Genomic DNA, 16,441 nt, shown 5'->3' on the forward strand with positions numbered 1-16,441 from the left:
TGAGCCAAAGTGGGAAGTTGCAGAAGGTGCGTTCAATTACTTTAAAGGATGCACCAGACTTGGTTGAGTGGCTCGCTCAGCCTTACTCTTCTGCACCCTCCTCATCCTCTCGATCTGCACCCTCTTCTTCACTCTCTGCTATGTGCACCCCCAAAGACACTACCACCAACAACACGACCACCACCACCACCACCACATACCTTCCGCTTGAGTCACTGGAATTATTTTCCGATCCATATCAAGAGGACATTTCTGATGCGCAGCCACTCTTGGTATTGGATCAGGAAGAGGAGGTAGCAACAAGCGCTACTCAGCAGTCTGACGCCAGTACCCAGATCAGCCCAAGGAGGAGGTTGGTCCCCGGTGTTGCTGCCTACTCCGAGATCTCTACTTATAGCGGTGGGGAAGGTGACGTTGATGATGACGTGTCTAGTGATGTCACGTGGGTGCCCACAAGAGAGGAAGAGGAGGGGAGTTCAGAGGGAGATATGGACCAGCAGATAGGGAGGAGAAGCAGCAATGACTTACATTGCACAGCAGGGACAAAGCAGACTGCAAATGTATCAGGAGCGAGTCATCGACCATGTACGGTCACATCTGGCGCTCCCAGGACACCGGCACATGGCTCCGCAGTGTGGGCTTTTTTTAACGTGTCCGCTGCTGACAATAGCGTTGCCATCTGCAATCTTTGCAGTCAACGCGTTAGTCGCGGTAAGCCCAATACTCACCTAGGGACGACCGCCTTAAGAAGGCACATGAGCAGCCATCACCGAGCCCAGTGGGAGCAACGGAACACACAAAGCCACACTGCAGGCTCTCACCGTCCAGCCTCGTCTTCTACTTCTCCTTCTCCTCTCTCCTCACAATTGTCCTCCACTCCACCTTCCATCACGCCAAGCTCACATTTTTCTGCAAAAAGGCAGGCTTCCGTGGGCCTAATGTTTGAGCGTAAAAAAATGATGATGCCGGATAACCCTCTTGCCCAACGGTTGGCGGCTGGCTTGTCAGAACTCATAGCCCGCCAACTACTGCCATATAAACTGGTGGACTCGGAGGCCTTTCGCAAATTTGTGGCCATTGGAACACCACAATGGAAGGTCCCAGGAAGGAAGTATTTCTCAGAGAAGGGCATCCCAGAGCTATATGGCCATGTTCAGCGGCAAGTGAATGTATCTCTGGCACACAGTGTCGGTGCCAAGATACATCTGACCACAGACACGTGGTCTAGCAAACACGGGCAGGGAAGGTATATCAGTTTTACTGCCCACTGGGTGAACCTTCTGACGGCCGTCAAGCATGTAACCCGTGGCACCCGTGTAGATTTGGTTTTACCGCCACGGATTGCATGCAGGCCTGACTCTTCTTCTCCTCCTCCTACTCCATCCTCCTCCCTCTCCTCCTCAGCTGCCTCCTCCTTTTCCGCTGCTAGCGTCTCTTCCACTGCACCGCCCAAGCTCCCCAGAACCTATTCCACATGCCAGGTGAGACGTTGCCATGCCGTGCTGCGTCTGTTGTGCCTGGAAGCAAAGAGCCACACTGGCCCGGCACTCCTTTCAGCTTTGCGTTCACAGGCAGATGAGTGGCTAACACCGCTCAATTTGACAGTTGGTAAAGTGGTGTGTGACAACGGTGCCAATCTGCTTAGCGCATTGAAACAGGGCAAAATCACGCACGTGCCGTGCATGGCACACGTCTTAAACTTGGTCGTGCAGCGATTCCTTGTCAAATACCCTGGGGTCCAGGACATCTTGCGGCAGGCAAGGAAAATCTCGGCCCATTTCAGAAGATCTTACACGGCCATGGCTCGCCTTGCTGACATTCAGCGGCGACACCATCTGCCGGTCAGACGTCTTATTTGCGATTGCCCGACGCGATGGAACTCAACCTTCTATATGCTTGATAGGCTGCTCCAGCAGAAACGTGCAGTTAACGTCTACCTGTATGAACTCTGCGAAAGAAACGGTTCTGGGGAGCTGGGTTTTTTTTCACCGCGCCAGTGGCTGCTCATGCGCGACACATGCAGACTTCTGCGGCCATTTGAGGAGATCACCAAACTGGTCAGTCGCAGCCATGGCGCCATCAGTGACATGGTACCTTATGCCTTCTTTCTGGAGCGTGCATTGCGTCGTGTCATTGATCAGGCTGTGGAGGAGCAGGAGCGGGAAGATGAGGAAGTCGCAATGCTGGATGAATTCCCAGGGGGGGCTACTCTATCTGAGACAAGTCAACAACAGGAGTCTGATGAGGAGTCAGAGGAGGATGGTGCCGGGGCGGATGAGCAGGAGCAAGAAGAGCATGCTTTAAACCTTTCTGGGATCCCTGTTGTGCGAGGATGGGGAGAGGAGAATGAAGAGGACGACATTATCCTGGATGATGAGCAGGAGCCAGGCCACCACACCGCTTCCACTTTAGTGCAAATGGGGGCCTTCATGCTCCAGTGTTTTAATAGGGACCCCCGTATAAAAAGCATGAGGGTCAAGGACCAGTACTGGGTGGCAACGTACTTAGACCCCCGGTACAAACACAAAATGGCGGAAATGTTACCGCCGTCGCAGAGGGCTGTCAGAATGCAGCACTTCCAGGCCTTGCTTCGAGAAATGCTGCATTCTGCTTTTGCGTGCGCTGGCAGAGGAGCAATTCCCACTCCCAGAGAAGGATTTGCGGGTACCAATCCAACAGCGCCTGCAAGAAGAGGCCGGTTTGAAGATGTGTTGGTGACTTCGGATATGAGGTCATTCTTTCAGCCGACCCATCGACAGGTGTCATCCGGATCCAGCATCAGGGAACGCCTAGACCGTCAGGTGTCCGACTACATTGGGTTAACGGCCGATGTGGACGCTCTGAGGAGTGATGAACCCCTAGACTACTGGGTGGGCAGGCTTGACCTCTGGCCAGAGCTTGCCCAATTTGCAATCGAACTGTTGGCTTGCCCCTCATCCAGTGTCCTGTCCGAAAGGACGTTCAGCGCAGCAGGGGGGATTGTGACCGATAAGCGTACTCGCCTAGCTCACCACAGTGTTAACTACCTCACATTTCTAAAAATGAATGAGGCATGGATCTCGGAGGAATTCAACACATGTGACCAGTAGACCATGTATATGTCTATAAACTATTTTTTTAATCAAGCACACAGACCTTCTTAATTCATTTGGCTCACTTCCTTGACCCAAAAAAGCACACCGTACTATATGCCCCTACCCTCCTCTTTGAAGAGGTTGAGCGGTGTCATATTTCTACTGGGGCTGCTTATGATATCCCTGTGCTGTGCTGACTTCCTCCTGGGGGTTCTTATTATGAAGGGATCACACTATCCCTGTGCTGTGCTGACTTCCTCCTGGGGGTTCTTATTATGAGGGGATCACACCATCCCTGTGCTGTGCTGACTTCCTCCTGGGGCTGCTTACGGTGCTGCTGTCAGTGCTGTATGTCACGGTGCTGCTGTCAGCGCTGTATGTCACGGTGCTGCTGTCAGCGCTGTATGTCACGGTGCTGCTGTCAGCGCTGTATGTCACGGTGCTGCTGTCAGCGCTGTATGTCACGGTGCTGCTGTCAGCGCTGTATGTCACGGTGCTGCTGTCAGCGCTGTATGTCACGGTGCTGCTGTCAGCGCTGTATGTCACGGTGCTGCTGTCAGCGCTGTATGTCACGGTGCTGCTGTCAGCGCTGTATGTCACGGTGCTGCTGTCAGCGCTGTATGTCACGGTGCTGCTGTCAGTGCTCTGTATTACGGTGCTGCTGTCAGATGCCTCTATCACGGTGCATGTGTCATTCCGGTATGTCACGCTGCTGGTGATCATCTCCTGCACCCTCTTCTTTGCCTACCCTGGTCCCTGACCTTCCCTCTCCTCCATTGCCTTCATTAGCTCCATAGTCCTGAATTGTTAGAACAATTTCCCAAATAAAATAAAAATGCTTGTAGTTATCGATCCCAAATTCACCTCATACATGTATTATGTCATTGTCCAGATGGTGGGACTACGTTTTACCCCCTAATAATTACCACGTGGCCGCAAATTCGACATGAAGGTTTGCAAAGTTCGCCTCCCATTGAAGTCAATGGGGCCCGCGGCGAACGGTCGGTTTCGCGAACGTTTGGGTCCGTTCGCATTTCGCGTTCGCGAAACGTCCCGTCGGAAGTTCGTCCATCACTACTCCCCAGAGCTAAAATAATAAAGTAATATTAAACCCAAAACCAAAAATGTAATATGTCGCAGCTTACCAATCATTAGATGTGGTGGCTGCATTAGTTTCCTTTCTTTTTAGACTTTTTCCCTGTCATGTGACCTAACCAATCGCAGTTGCATAGGTAAGGTTGAATAAAGACAAAAGTCCATCCAGTTCAACCTGTGTAGGTGTATGTGTGTCAGTGTCGGTAATCATTTCCCATATCCCTGTATGTTGTGCTCTTTAAGATGCACGTCTAAGAGTCTTTTAAAAATATCAATACTAACCACTGCCACCACCAATTGTGGAAGAGAGTTGCACATTCTTACTACCCTGACAGGGAAAAAACCTCTACACAGTTTCAGGTCCAACTGATTCTCCTCCAATATCATTGTGTGGACCTGTGTCCTCTTAGCCCTTGTACACACGGTCGGACATTTCGACAACCAAATCCGTCGGATTATGTGCGACGGATTTTGTCCGAAACTGTTGCATACACACAGTCGGACAAAGTTGTCAGAAAATCCGATCGTACTTAACGTGATGACGTTATTTCGTTAGGACGGGACTACGTTCAGGCTAGTATCCAATAGCTTTGGTCTAGGAATTTGATCTGAGCATGCGTGCCACTTTGTCCGATCGGAATTCTCTACATCTGATCAGACAAAGTCCGATCGGATCATGTTGTTAGAAAATTTTATAGACAAGTTGGAAAACTTGGTCCTTCGGATACTCTGATGGAAACAGTCCGATGGAGCCCACACACTGTCGGATTATCCGACAACGCGGTCCTATCGGACATTGTCCATTGGAATATCCGTGTGTACAAGGGCTAACACCTCCTGAGACTGAATAGCTTTTTTTCCTATGCTGGTATCACCATTAAGGTATTTGTAAATTGCTATCATATCTCCTCTCAAGTGTCGATACATTTAGTGCTTGTAGTCGTTCCTTGTAATTGAGGTCCTCCAGTCCCCTTATTAATTTAGTTGCCCTTCTTTGGACTCTCTCCAGCTCAAGCACATCCCTTCTGAGGACTGGTGACCAGAACTGGACAGATGTGGCCAAACGAGAGTTTTATAAAGTGGTAGGATTATAGTTTTATCTCTGGAGTAGATTAGTGTTTTTTATGCTTGCTAATATTCTGCCATATTCTGCAATATTCTGGAGCTTGGCATTGCATGCTGTTGCTCAGTCTATCTTCCACTAGGACCCCCAGATCTTTCTCTATCATTGACTCCCCCAGAAGTTCTTCCCTCAGTGAGTAATTTGCATTTATGTTTTTAGCCCCCAAGTGCATTATTTTACATTTCTCCACATTAAACGTTGTTTGCCATGTAGTTGTCCACCCCATTATTTTGTTCAGGTCTTTCTGTAAAATTTGTATATCCCACTGTGAAGTTGTTGTCCGCAAAAACTCTAATTAAGCTAATTATCCTGTCCTCTATATCATTCATTCATGAATAAATTAAACAGAATTGTTCCCAAGACAGAACCTTGGGGTACCCCACTTACCACTCCAGACCAGTCCGAGTACACGTTATTTATCACCACCCTTTGGACACGAACTTGTAACCAGTTTTTTATCCATGAACAAACCCTAAGGTCCATGCCTTCTCGACTTTCAGATTAGGTGTTTTTGCCAAACTAGTTACAGTGGTCACATGGTACCGGCAGTGGGTCATAAGTCATAGGCTGTGTCTGCAGCTGAGGCGTGATTTGGGAGGATGTCATATGATGTCCACCTAGATCAGGGATATGCAATTAGCGGACTTTCAGCTAATACTAAGACTACAAGTCCCATCATGCCTCTGGGTTTCATGCTTGTGGCTGTCAGAGTCTTGCTATGCCTTATATGCCTTGTAGTTCTGCAACAGCTGGAGGTCCGGTAATTGCATATCCCTGACCTAGATCAATGAGAGTCCCGCCCAGAGGTCATCTTGCTATAGGCTGGGCAGGAAATGGTGAAAGTGGTTGTAAACCTCAGACATGAAATATGAACTGTATATCTGTACTTGTCTCAATTAAGAGCACTAAGCCACCAGTGTGGCTTTTGAAATTGTGCTACTTCAGCGTGATTTCAAAGCCGCTGATCAGTGCGATTTCGATGTGTGACTTCATTGCGGCTTGCAACCAAAGTCAATGCAATGAGAGCGCAGAAAAGTAGTGCAGGAACCTTTTTCAAAGGTGCTGCTACTTGAGTCGCAACGATTTGAACGGTTCCATTGCTGCACATGGGTTGCAACTTGTCATGTGATTTTTAACCGGGGTCATTTCACTTAAAATGATAATGGTAAACAGAGAGGGTGAATCTCTTTTTTTACGGAGGCACAAACAACAATAATAACTGATATGTGATGTTCAGGGAGGCACAGTGGTGTAGTGGTTAGCACTTTCACCTAGCAGTAAAAAGGTTTGCTGGTTTGAATCCCAACCACGACACTACCTGCCTGGAGTTTGCATGTTCTCCCTGTGCCTGCGTGGGTTTCCTCCCACACTCCAAAGACATGTTGGTAGGTTAATTGGATCCTGTGTAAATTGGCCCTAATATGTATGAATGTGAGTTAGGGACCTTAAATTGTAAGCTCCTTGAGGGGTAGGGACTGATGCAAATGTATAATATATATGTAAAGCACTGAATAAATTGACAGTGCTATATAAGTACCTGAAATAATAATAATCCCTCTACATTACATTATATCCAAAACAGGGAAAAAAAAGTTTTGCCTTTAGTTATACTTTAACTTTTCTAAATTTTAGGTGTTTTACATGTAGTGGGGTATTTCTCTAAATCCATAGCCTGATAATTTCTACCCATGCCAATTAGAGCCATTCCATCTACTATAGACATTGATAAAAAGTACAATGGTATATATTCTGTGCCAGTAGCCGATACGTTATTTTAGCTCTAATACAAAATAATCTGTTAGAACTAAAAAAAAACACTCTTGTGAAAAGCTTCACTTAATAGCTGCCATTTTCTGACTTCCAGGCCACGTTCCAGGGAGGTGAAGCTGACCAAAATCAGCTTCACTGAGACTTTTCACACAGGAATTTGGATTCATGATAGAATATTTCCAAAGCTACAGAGCAGAAAATTTCCACATCTAAAATGGGCCTCCAAGCCAACGTAAAGCAATTTTTGGAACAGAATCCATTTATGTAGGCCTACAGAAATGGATATCTCCCAAGATTTACTGCCAGTGGAAAGTTTTAATAGTTTTGATTTAATTAACATAATTTGAAAACATTGTGGTTTTGTCCGCCATTCAGCTACACTTTGCACCACATGTTTTCTACGTTTTCAGATGACTCAGTCCTTTCTGTTTATGAACAACCTCGGCCACTGTGAAAAGCCAAACCCAAGTTGGATTGTGGGAAAATAAGCATGCACATCCAGCGCTAGATCATAAGACCGAGACTGTCTTTTATAGTTCAGAGATATTTTTTTTTTTCCTTTAGAGACACTTATTGCCTTTCCATGTCCTAAATTGAGGATTTTTTGCCAGCTTATGGTAAAGAATTAACCAAAATTGTTTTATGTGGGCATTGCTGACCTCCCGTCTTGGTACTCTGGTTACATTCCTTTCTGAGTCACTGATCCAGAGCAAGCATGTAGATCAAATTATGATTTAAGCTGCCGCGTTAGCGGTGATTCAGATGGCGTTATATCAGAGTATCCAAATGACAGTCCAGGCAACCAGTATTTCCAAAGTGGGGGTTAGCAATGGCAGCGCACCTAAAAATAAAATGTAATGCCCATGGCCATGTGACAAGCCAGGTACCAAGTCTTCCATTTTCTTCCCTTCCAAAGAGGAAGGTCCTTCTTTGAAAGTCTCTGCCACATAATGTGTACACGTTCTATTGGTCCATTTAGGATCAAGAACATTGGTCTCCAAACTGCAGCCCAAGGGCTGGATGCGGCCCTTTGCTTGCCTTTATCCGACCCTTGGGGCACTCTTCTTCCCACTGACACCAATGATGGGGCACTATTCTTCCCACTGACATCTATGATGGAGCACTATTCCTTCCCCTAATAGCAATTATGGGGCACTATTCCTCCTACTGACACCAATGAAAGGGCACAATTTTTTCCACTGATACCAACAATGGGGCACTATTCCTCCCACAGACACCAACCATGGGAATCTATTCCTCTCACTGACACTAATGACTAGGCATTGTTTATTCCCATTTACGCCGGACATTTTCTACTGGCCCCCTCAATGTCTAAAGGACAGTAAACTGGCCATTTGTTTGGAAAGTTTGGCGACCCCCCCGATCTAGAAGACTGCATGGGTGTGATGATATTAGCAAAATGGAACCGGCTGTCACTCCTGGAAGCGCCGCAGTGTGGTCATAGCTTCTTCGTTTTTGTTTTTGTTTTCTTTAAACATACCGATTGGGTGTCTTACTTGGAAGTTGCCTTTAAACTTTAAGCAGAGATTTGCTTATAACTGCAGCAAAATCCATGACTTAGGCTTTAGTGTTTTGAGTTCTTGATCCTACATATTAATTTGACTGATTGCAGTACAGCTAACTACTACCTCCTAAGTTTTAGAAAACCTGTTTTCACAAAATACCAACAAAATACCCCTCACATGCACACTAGGGCAGATACTTAAAATGAGTGCCCCTGCCTGCCAGAACCAAAACACAGCAATAAGAAAAAAAATGGTGTAGTGCCCTCTTCTAGTTTTTGGCTACACTGTAGTGAGTGGAGCAGTGATTGATTGTTTTGGTCTGGTTTCCAAGCTAGGGGAGCCCTGTGGAAGGGAGTGCATCCCCCGAAACGCATTAACTTCCCAGCATTGTGGTGCATTGGATGGGGTAACACTTCACCATCACTGACCTGTTATCGGTGTGATAAAATGTATTGATTGTTTTCCTATTTTGTGAGTATGTATTTGGATTTACTGTTAATTTTTTAATTCTTTTGATAATGCACTAGACATTTGCGCCCTCTTGTTTGTATTTCTTCCAAGCTGGGATGTTTAATTTCACTTACCTGCTCCTGGAAGAACTCTTATGCCCGGTACACACGGTCGGACAGTCCGACGTCAAAATCCGTCGGTTTTTTTCCGACGGATTTTGTCCCAAACTTGTCTTGCATACACACGGTCGCAGAGGCGAAGTCGGAAAGGCTATAAAGAGGCCTGTAGCCAATAGCTTTCATCTCGTAATTTATTCTGACCATGTGTGGCACTTTGTGCGTCAGAATCGTATACACACTATCGGAATTTAAATGATCGGATTTTGTTGTCGTAAAATTTTAGATCCTGCTCTCAAACATTGTGTGCCAGGAAAAAGTACGATGGAGTTCACACACGATCAGAATTTCCGACAACACAGTCCGATCGCACATTTTCCGCCGGAAAGTCTGACCATGTGTACAGGGCATTAGAATATAGGGCAGGGAGTGTCAAATGCCCAGGATGAATATTTATCATGCTCCAGCCAGTCCCTAAAAGAAGGTGTCCAGAAGGTAGCTGGGGAGGTGATAAATGTTTACGAGGCCTTTCCAGAGTGTTCTTTTTGCTGCCACTGGGAAAGAGCTACAGGAACAAGGATTGCAGTCTGGGTCTCAGCTGGAGCTGGGTTGAGGGTCTGGAGGAGTTTGCTAATGGACTTTTGCTGGAAGGGATTATCCCAAAATCCTGATCAGTAGAAGGATATTTTTGTCTCTGTCACTGAGGGATCTACCTGTGGAAGATGAATGGCAGACAGCTCTGGGGACATTGTGAGTAAGACCCACTTTGGGACTGTAGTGTAAGATGTTCCTCTAAGGATTTCCTACAAGGAAGTTATCTCATTGATTGCTATTATTGTTTTGGAGTATCCTGTGGCCCTAAACCCATCTCATGCTCAAGTTCTTCAGCAATAAATAGCAAAAAGACATCCCCTAGGCTGAGCCGTTATTGTCGGTGTGCGTGACACTGTGCAAGTGATTGGCAGCCTCTGTACTACTGTAGGAAACCTGGGTATATTCGTCCCCACTCAATCCAAAACTGAAAAGAAAAGTTTTACAACATACACTTTAAAAAGGAAATCAAGGCAGACAAGAAAAACACAAATTGTTGTGGTTATGAAATCATTAAAAATTAATGAGGTTTATTTTAAAATGCAGCCAGTGTAAGCATCTGAACTTGATTTCATCCTCTTGTAATCTCCTGTCCAGTAACACCCAAAAAGAAAATAGTTTACCTTAGTTTTTTGACAAAGGAATGTAGTTCCATGTCCACTCCCTGACCTGTACGAGCAGGCCAAGGCCCTTCATGGACTATAGACCTGGGAAGTAAATTGGTGACCCATCAAACCCCAGCATTTAAAGCAGGAATGTTGGCTAGGCTGATTGCCAGTATAACCACTTTCAGACCGGACCATTTTGCTGGTCAAAGACCAGACCACTTTTTGCGATTCGGCACTGCGTCGCTTTAACTGACAATTGCGCGGTTGTGCGACGTGGCTCCAAAACAAAATTGACGTACTTTTTTTCCCACAAATAGAGCTTTCTTTTGGTGGTATTTGATCACCCCTGCGGTTTTTATTTTTTGCGCTATAAACAAAAATAGAGCGGCAATTTTGAAAAAAACGCATTATGTTTTACTTTTTGTTATAATAAATATCCCCCAAAAATATATAAAAAAACATTTTTTTCCCTCAGTTTAGGCCGATACGTATTCTTCTACATATTTTTGGTAAAAAAATCGCAATAAGCGATTATTGATTGGTTTGCGCAAAAGTTATAGCGTTTACAAAATAGGGATAGTTTTATAGCATTTTTATTAATAATTTTTTATTATTTTTTTTTTACTAGCGATTTTTATTGTGACTGCGACATTGTGGGGGACCCATCGGACATTTTTGACACATTTTTGGGACCATTGTCATTTATACAGTAATCACTGCTATATAAATGCAGTGATTCCTGTGTAAATGACACTGGCAGTGAAAGGGTTAACCAGTGGGTGGCAGTGTAGGGGTTAAGTGTCCCTAGGGGTGTGTTACTAACTGTGGGGGGGTTGGGCTTTCATTTAGTGGACACTGATCTCTGCTCCAATCACATGGAGCAGAGATCAGCATCACTAGTTGCTAGGCAGAATGTAGAAATGCTGTTTACACAGCATTTCCTCCATTCAGCCGTCCCGTGAGACGATCGCGGGTATGCCCGCGGCGATCGAGTCCGCGGGTCCCGCGACCGGACTCACGGGGGTCCCGACCAGCACGGGAGCGCGCCGCCGCCGGCGCGCTCCCGATGGCAGGGCGGCATTGAAGATTGGACGTACATGTACGCCAATATGCCTGCCCGTGCCATTGAATGAATGAATGAATGAAATACTTATATAGCGCACAATGCGAAACTGAATCGCCTCTAGGCGCTGTGGCGAGCTTTGATCATCTGCTAAAAGAGGAAGGTCTTGAGTTTTTTCCTAAAAGCCAGGTGATTTTCTTCCAGGCGGATGTTGATTGGTAGAGCATTATATAGCCGAGGCCCTTGGACAGCGAATCTCCGATCCCCCTTGGATTTATACCGGGCTTTGGGCACGAGGAGGAGGTTTTTGTTGGCTGATCGAAGACTGCGGTTTGGTGTGTAATGATTTATTTTCTCCATTAGGTATTGCGGAGCTTCTCTATGCACGCATTTGTGGGTGAGGCAAAGGGTCTTGAACGTGATCCGATTTTTTACGGTTAGCCAATGTAAGCTCCTCAGTGAAGGAGAAATGGATTCCCAGGGTTTTTTTCCTGTTATCAGCCTTGCCGCTGTGTTTTGGATCAGTTGTAATCGCGCAAGTTGATATTGTGGTAATCCTATGTAAAGCGAGTTTGCGTAGTCCAGTCGTGAATTAATGATTGTTCCAACTACCACTGCTTTGTCATTCTTTGGGATAAAAGGGATGAGTCTGCGAAGCATGCGCAGCAGATGGTGAGATCGACTGACTACTGCTCCTATTTGCGCATCCATTGACATTTGTGCGTCTAAAATAACCCCGAGACTCTTCGCTTTGGTCTTTGGGGAGATAGTCTGCCCAAAGACGGTTGGTGGAGACCAGGAGGTTTTGGTTGCGGGCTTATGATTTTGGTGTAAGATAAGAAGCTCTGTCTTTGATTGGTTCAGCTGGAGGGAGTTGGTGGTCATCCAGTCCTCTATTGATTTGAGGCAGTTTTCAAGTTGTTGTTGGTGATCTTTTTTTCCATTGATCCGGAAATAAAGTTGCGTGTCGTCAGCGTAAGAGTGGAAGCAGAGATCTGAGCATCTGATGATTTGAAGGAGTGGGCGAATGTAAATGTTGAAGAGAACGGGTGACAACGGAGAGCCTTGAGGGACTCCGCAGGTGACTGCCCGAGTTTCGGAGAGGAATTTTCCTAGTTTCACTGTCTGTGACCGATTTCCTAGGAAGGACGCGAACCAATGGAGATCTATGTCTTGGACTCCGGCTACTTCTGTGAGGCGGACGAGTAGAGTATTGTGATCTACTGTATCAAACGCTGCACTTAGGTCTAGCAGTACGAGGAGACACGGCTCTCCGTCATCTGCCGCTTCGAGGGCGTCATCCCAAATCTTGAGGAGAGCTGTTTCTGTTCCATGACCCGGGCGGAAGCCTGATTGCAGCGGGTCCAGGAGTTTGTGAGTATCCAGGTGAAGTTGTAGCTGATGTACTACAGCTTTCTCCATGATCTTAGAAATGGTGTTGAGGCTTGTAATTGGCCTACGGTTGTTTGGATCCTGAGGGTCCAGGTTTGGTTTCTTGAGTAGAGGTTTGACGATGCCTTGTTTGAGGATGCTGGGAACAATCCCTTCGTGGAATGATCGGTTTATGAGGTGGGTTATGGTTGGAGCCACGATGTCGGAGCATTCTTTCAGTAGTTTTGTGGGGATGATGTCAATAGGTGAGGTACTGTCACGCAGTTTATTAATGATGTTTTTTGCGGTGTCTACGGTAATTGGGGATAGTGAAAATTTTGGCGGTTGCGGTATGTTGGTGCGGACATCCTCTTTATGTATTTGCTGGCTGAGGTTGGATGTTTTCTTCTGACAAATTGTTTCCCTGATGGTTTTGACTTTATCGATGAAAAAATCCGACAGTTTGTCACAGTAATCCTGGGATTCGCTTTCTGGGGGTTCTAGGCACACCGGATTCATTGATTGATTAACCAGTTTAAACAGTTCCCGTGGTTGGTTTGCGGCCATTGAGATTGTATATGAGAAGTGGTCCTTTTTGGCTTTGAAGATTGCTTTCCGATAATTCTCTGTCAGACCTTTGTAGTTAAATAGGTTTTCCTCGGTGGGATTTCTTCTCCATGTTCTTTCCGCTCTTCTGCGTTCTTGCTTTAGTACGGAGAGGGAGCTATTAAACCATCCAGCATTTTTCTTCCTGATGAGAGCCCTGCGTTTTGGTGCTACCGAGTCTGCTGATTGCAGTAATGCCTTGTTCAGGGAGTTGAGTGTTTCCTCCGTAGAGTGGTTTAAGGTTATTGTAGATATCTTTTTGGACAGAGTGGTTTTGAAGGCTTCGGAGTACAGTTTTTTATGCGATCTGGTCCAGTGCGTTGTTACAGGTTTCCGTTTTGCGTTGGTGATGTTGGTAGTGATTTTGAATTTGATGGCGTGATGATCCGTCCATGGCAGAGTTATGTTGTCGAGTATGTTGACGTCGATGTTCTGTTTGAAAATGAGGTCCAGGGTGTGTCCTGACCCATGTGTGGGAGTCTTTATCAGTTGCTGTAGACCCAGTTCTTCTAGTTGATTGATGCAGGCAGTCGCGATGGGGTCTTTAGGCTCGTTTGCCCAAAGGTTGAAATCTCCGAGTGCCAGGAAATTTTTGAATTTTAGGGTGTGCATTGCAAAGGATTCCGTGAGGGGTGAAAGAAGATTGGACTTTGGTCCCGGTGGTCTGTAGCACAGTAGTATATGAGTGGTGTCATGGGGTGTTGGTTGAAAATGTAGCGTCAGGGTTTCCATAAAAGACACTGGGTTCTGAGATGATGGTTTAGTGAGATCCAGGTGACCTTTAAAGATCACTGCTAGGCCTCCTCCTTTTTTCCCTATCCGGTGTTCGGTTAGGATCCTGTAGTTTTCCGGCACCAATTCGGTGAGGATGGTGTTGCAGTCAGAGGTTAACCAGCTTTCGGTGATGAAGAGGCAGTCTACATTGTTCTCGATGATGAAGTCGTGTACTTCCAGTCTATGTTTGACTGCAGACCTGGCGTTAATCAAGGCGCAATCTAATTGTAGTGGTCGAGTAGATGTCTTCCTGTGGTTGGGAGCTGCTTGTCGTCCGGTTTTTAATAGTTGTTCTCTTTGAAGTATTTTTTGTATGGAAGATGGCAATGTGGTGTTGATGTTCCTTAGTGTGTGCAGAACTTCAGCTGAGTATTTGAAGTAGCACATGGTTTGTGGATGCTGTTGATGGTACTATGGGCCTAAGATTATGATCCTGATCAGGGTATTGATCCTGAGGTGGGGCTAGGTATCAGACTTGCCGCCGTGCTTGAGGCTATTAGCGCGCAAGTTGATCAGGGGATGCCTATATGGATGCGGAAGGAGTTGTTGTATTCGGTTGCTGGCTGTTCCAGCTGCCTTTACTTAAGGTGGAGGTCTCCGCTTAGAAAAGAAGTCTGGCTGTGATCTGGAATAGTCGTCCTAGGATAGCGTAAAAAATGGAAAGGAGGCCGGAGGTAGGGGTAGGCTAACCTATGGTTGTTCCAGAGGAAGGCAAAAAACCCCCTGACAGTAGCAGCCAAATGCACCAGTGGGGCAAAAATTCCTTCCTGATCCCCGTAGGCGGTCGGACAGAGTCCCTGGAACAATCACTGGGGGGGGGGGGGGGAGTGGAGGTGCGAGCTTACCTGGCTGCGGTTGTCCCCTTAAAACACTCTGATCCGGTGAATCTGGCTTGCTGTCAGCCTGACATTTCTGGAAAGCTGTCTGGTTGCCCCTTGCAGTGGGATCTTTAAAATGGAGGGGAGGATGGATGTAGGATAGAGGTTAGAGACTCCTGTCTTAACTCCTGTTTTCAACTCCTGGTTATTAACTCTCCACTTTAGTTCAAAAAAATCCACTTATGTTCAGAAAATCCACATGCAAGCCACAATCAGGGAGCATTCTGTCGACGTACATCGTCGTGCGCTGGTCGGGAAGTGGATAAGTACCACCTGAAGACTCTAAAGGTGGGTACACACTATAAGAAAATCAGATGAATGATCGTCCATTTTTCTTTCGATGTTTCACAGCAAGTTGGAACCCAGGAAGGAAATTTTTGTACGACAAAGGCTTTTTTTGCTGTTTTTTTAATTTCTTTCTGATCATGTGCAGTCTTTCGTATCTGATTTCTCTCATACGAAAATAGTACATGTTAAATGAAAATTCTTTGTTCTGTTCATGTACAAGAAATTTTTTTGCAGTTTGTCCCTTCTGAATTTTTTTTCGAATGTCTAAAGTAGTGTATACACTATACAAAAATCGAATGATTGTGTTTGTATGGATTCTTTTCTTTCGATTTTCTCACAGTGTGTACCCAGCTTTAGGCTTGGTTCACACCTATTATTATTATTATTATTCAGGATTTATATAGCGCCAACAGTTTGCGCAGCGCTTTACAACATGAGGGCAGACGGTACACTTACAATACAAATCAATACAAGAGGGACTAGAGGGCCCTGCTCGTTAGAGCTTACAATCTAGAAGGATGGGTCAAGTTGAAAAAAAAAAGGTAATAACTGTGGGGGATGAGCTGATGGAGAAAATGAAAATACAATTGTTAGGTGTGGGTAGGATAGGCTTCTTTGAATAGAAGGGTTTTCAGGGATCGCCTAAAAGCTAAAAAAGTAGGAGATAGGCGGACAGATTGGGGTAGGGCATTCCATAGGATTGGAGAGGCTTTGGAAAAGTCCTGGAGGCGGATATGGGAGGAGGTGATGAGGGAGCTAGAGAGCAGGAGGTCTTGAGAGGAAGGAAGAGAACGAGTGGGTTGGTATTTAGAGACTAAGCTAGTGATGTAGCTGGGGGCAGAGTTGTGGATGGCTTTGTACGTAGTTGTTAGTATTTTGAATGTAATTCTTTGGCTGAGCTGAAGCCAGTGGAGGGATTGACAGAGAGGAGTAGCAGAGACAGAGTGATTGGTAAGGTGGATGAGCCTGGCAGCAGCATTCATGATGGATTGAAGAGGTGATAGACTATGTAGAGGTAAGCCAATGAGAAGGGAGTTGCAGTAGTCGAGGCGAGAGATGACCAGCGAGTGAATTAAGAGCTTTGTTGTGTCATTGGTTAGAAAGGGGC

General features: G+C 45.9%; 1 protein-coding gene across 5 annotated transcripts in view; it reads left to right on the forward strand.

Annotated features, from left to right (window-relative positions):
* Positions 1-16,441, forward strand: part of DAB2 (DAB adaptor protein 2) — a 257,161-nt gene that overhangs the window by 95,076 nt on the left and 145,644 nt on the right. Inside the window, exon 2 of one of the 5 annotated variants that reach the window (XM_077462816.1) lies at positions 5,179-5,251. The exons of the other annotated variants lie outside the window; for them this stretch is intronic. The gene's annotated coding sequence lies outside the window, so the exon portion shown is untranslated. The remainder of the gene's footprint in view (positions 1-5,178; positions 5,252-16,441) is intronic. 5 annotated transcript variants of the gene reach the window in all.

The sequence above is a fragment of the Lithobates pipiens genome, unplaced genomic scaffold (assembly GCF_037356315.1).
Source record: "Lithobates pipiens isolate NorthernLeopardFrog02 unplaced genomic scaffold, aLitPip1_a1.2 Scaffold_3, whole genome shotgun sequence".
Lineage (NCBI taxonomy): Eukaryota > Metazoa > Chordata > Amphibia > Anura > Ranidae > Lithobates > Lithobates pipiens.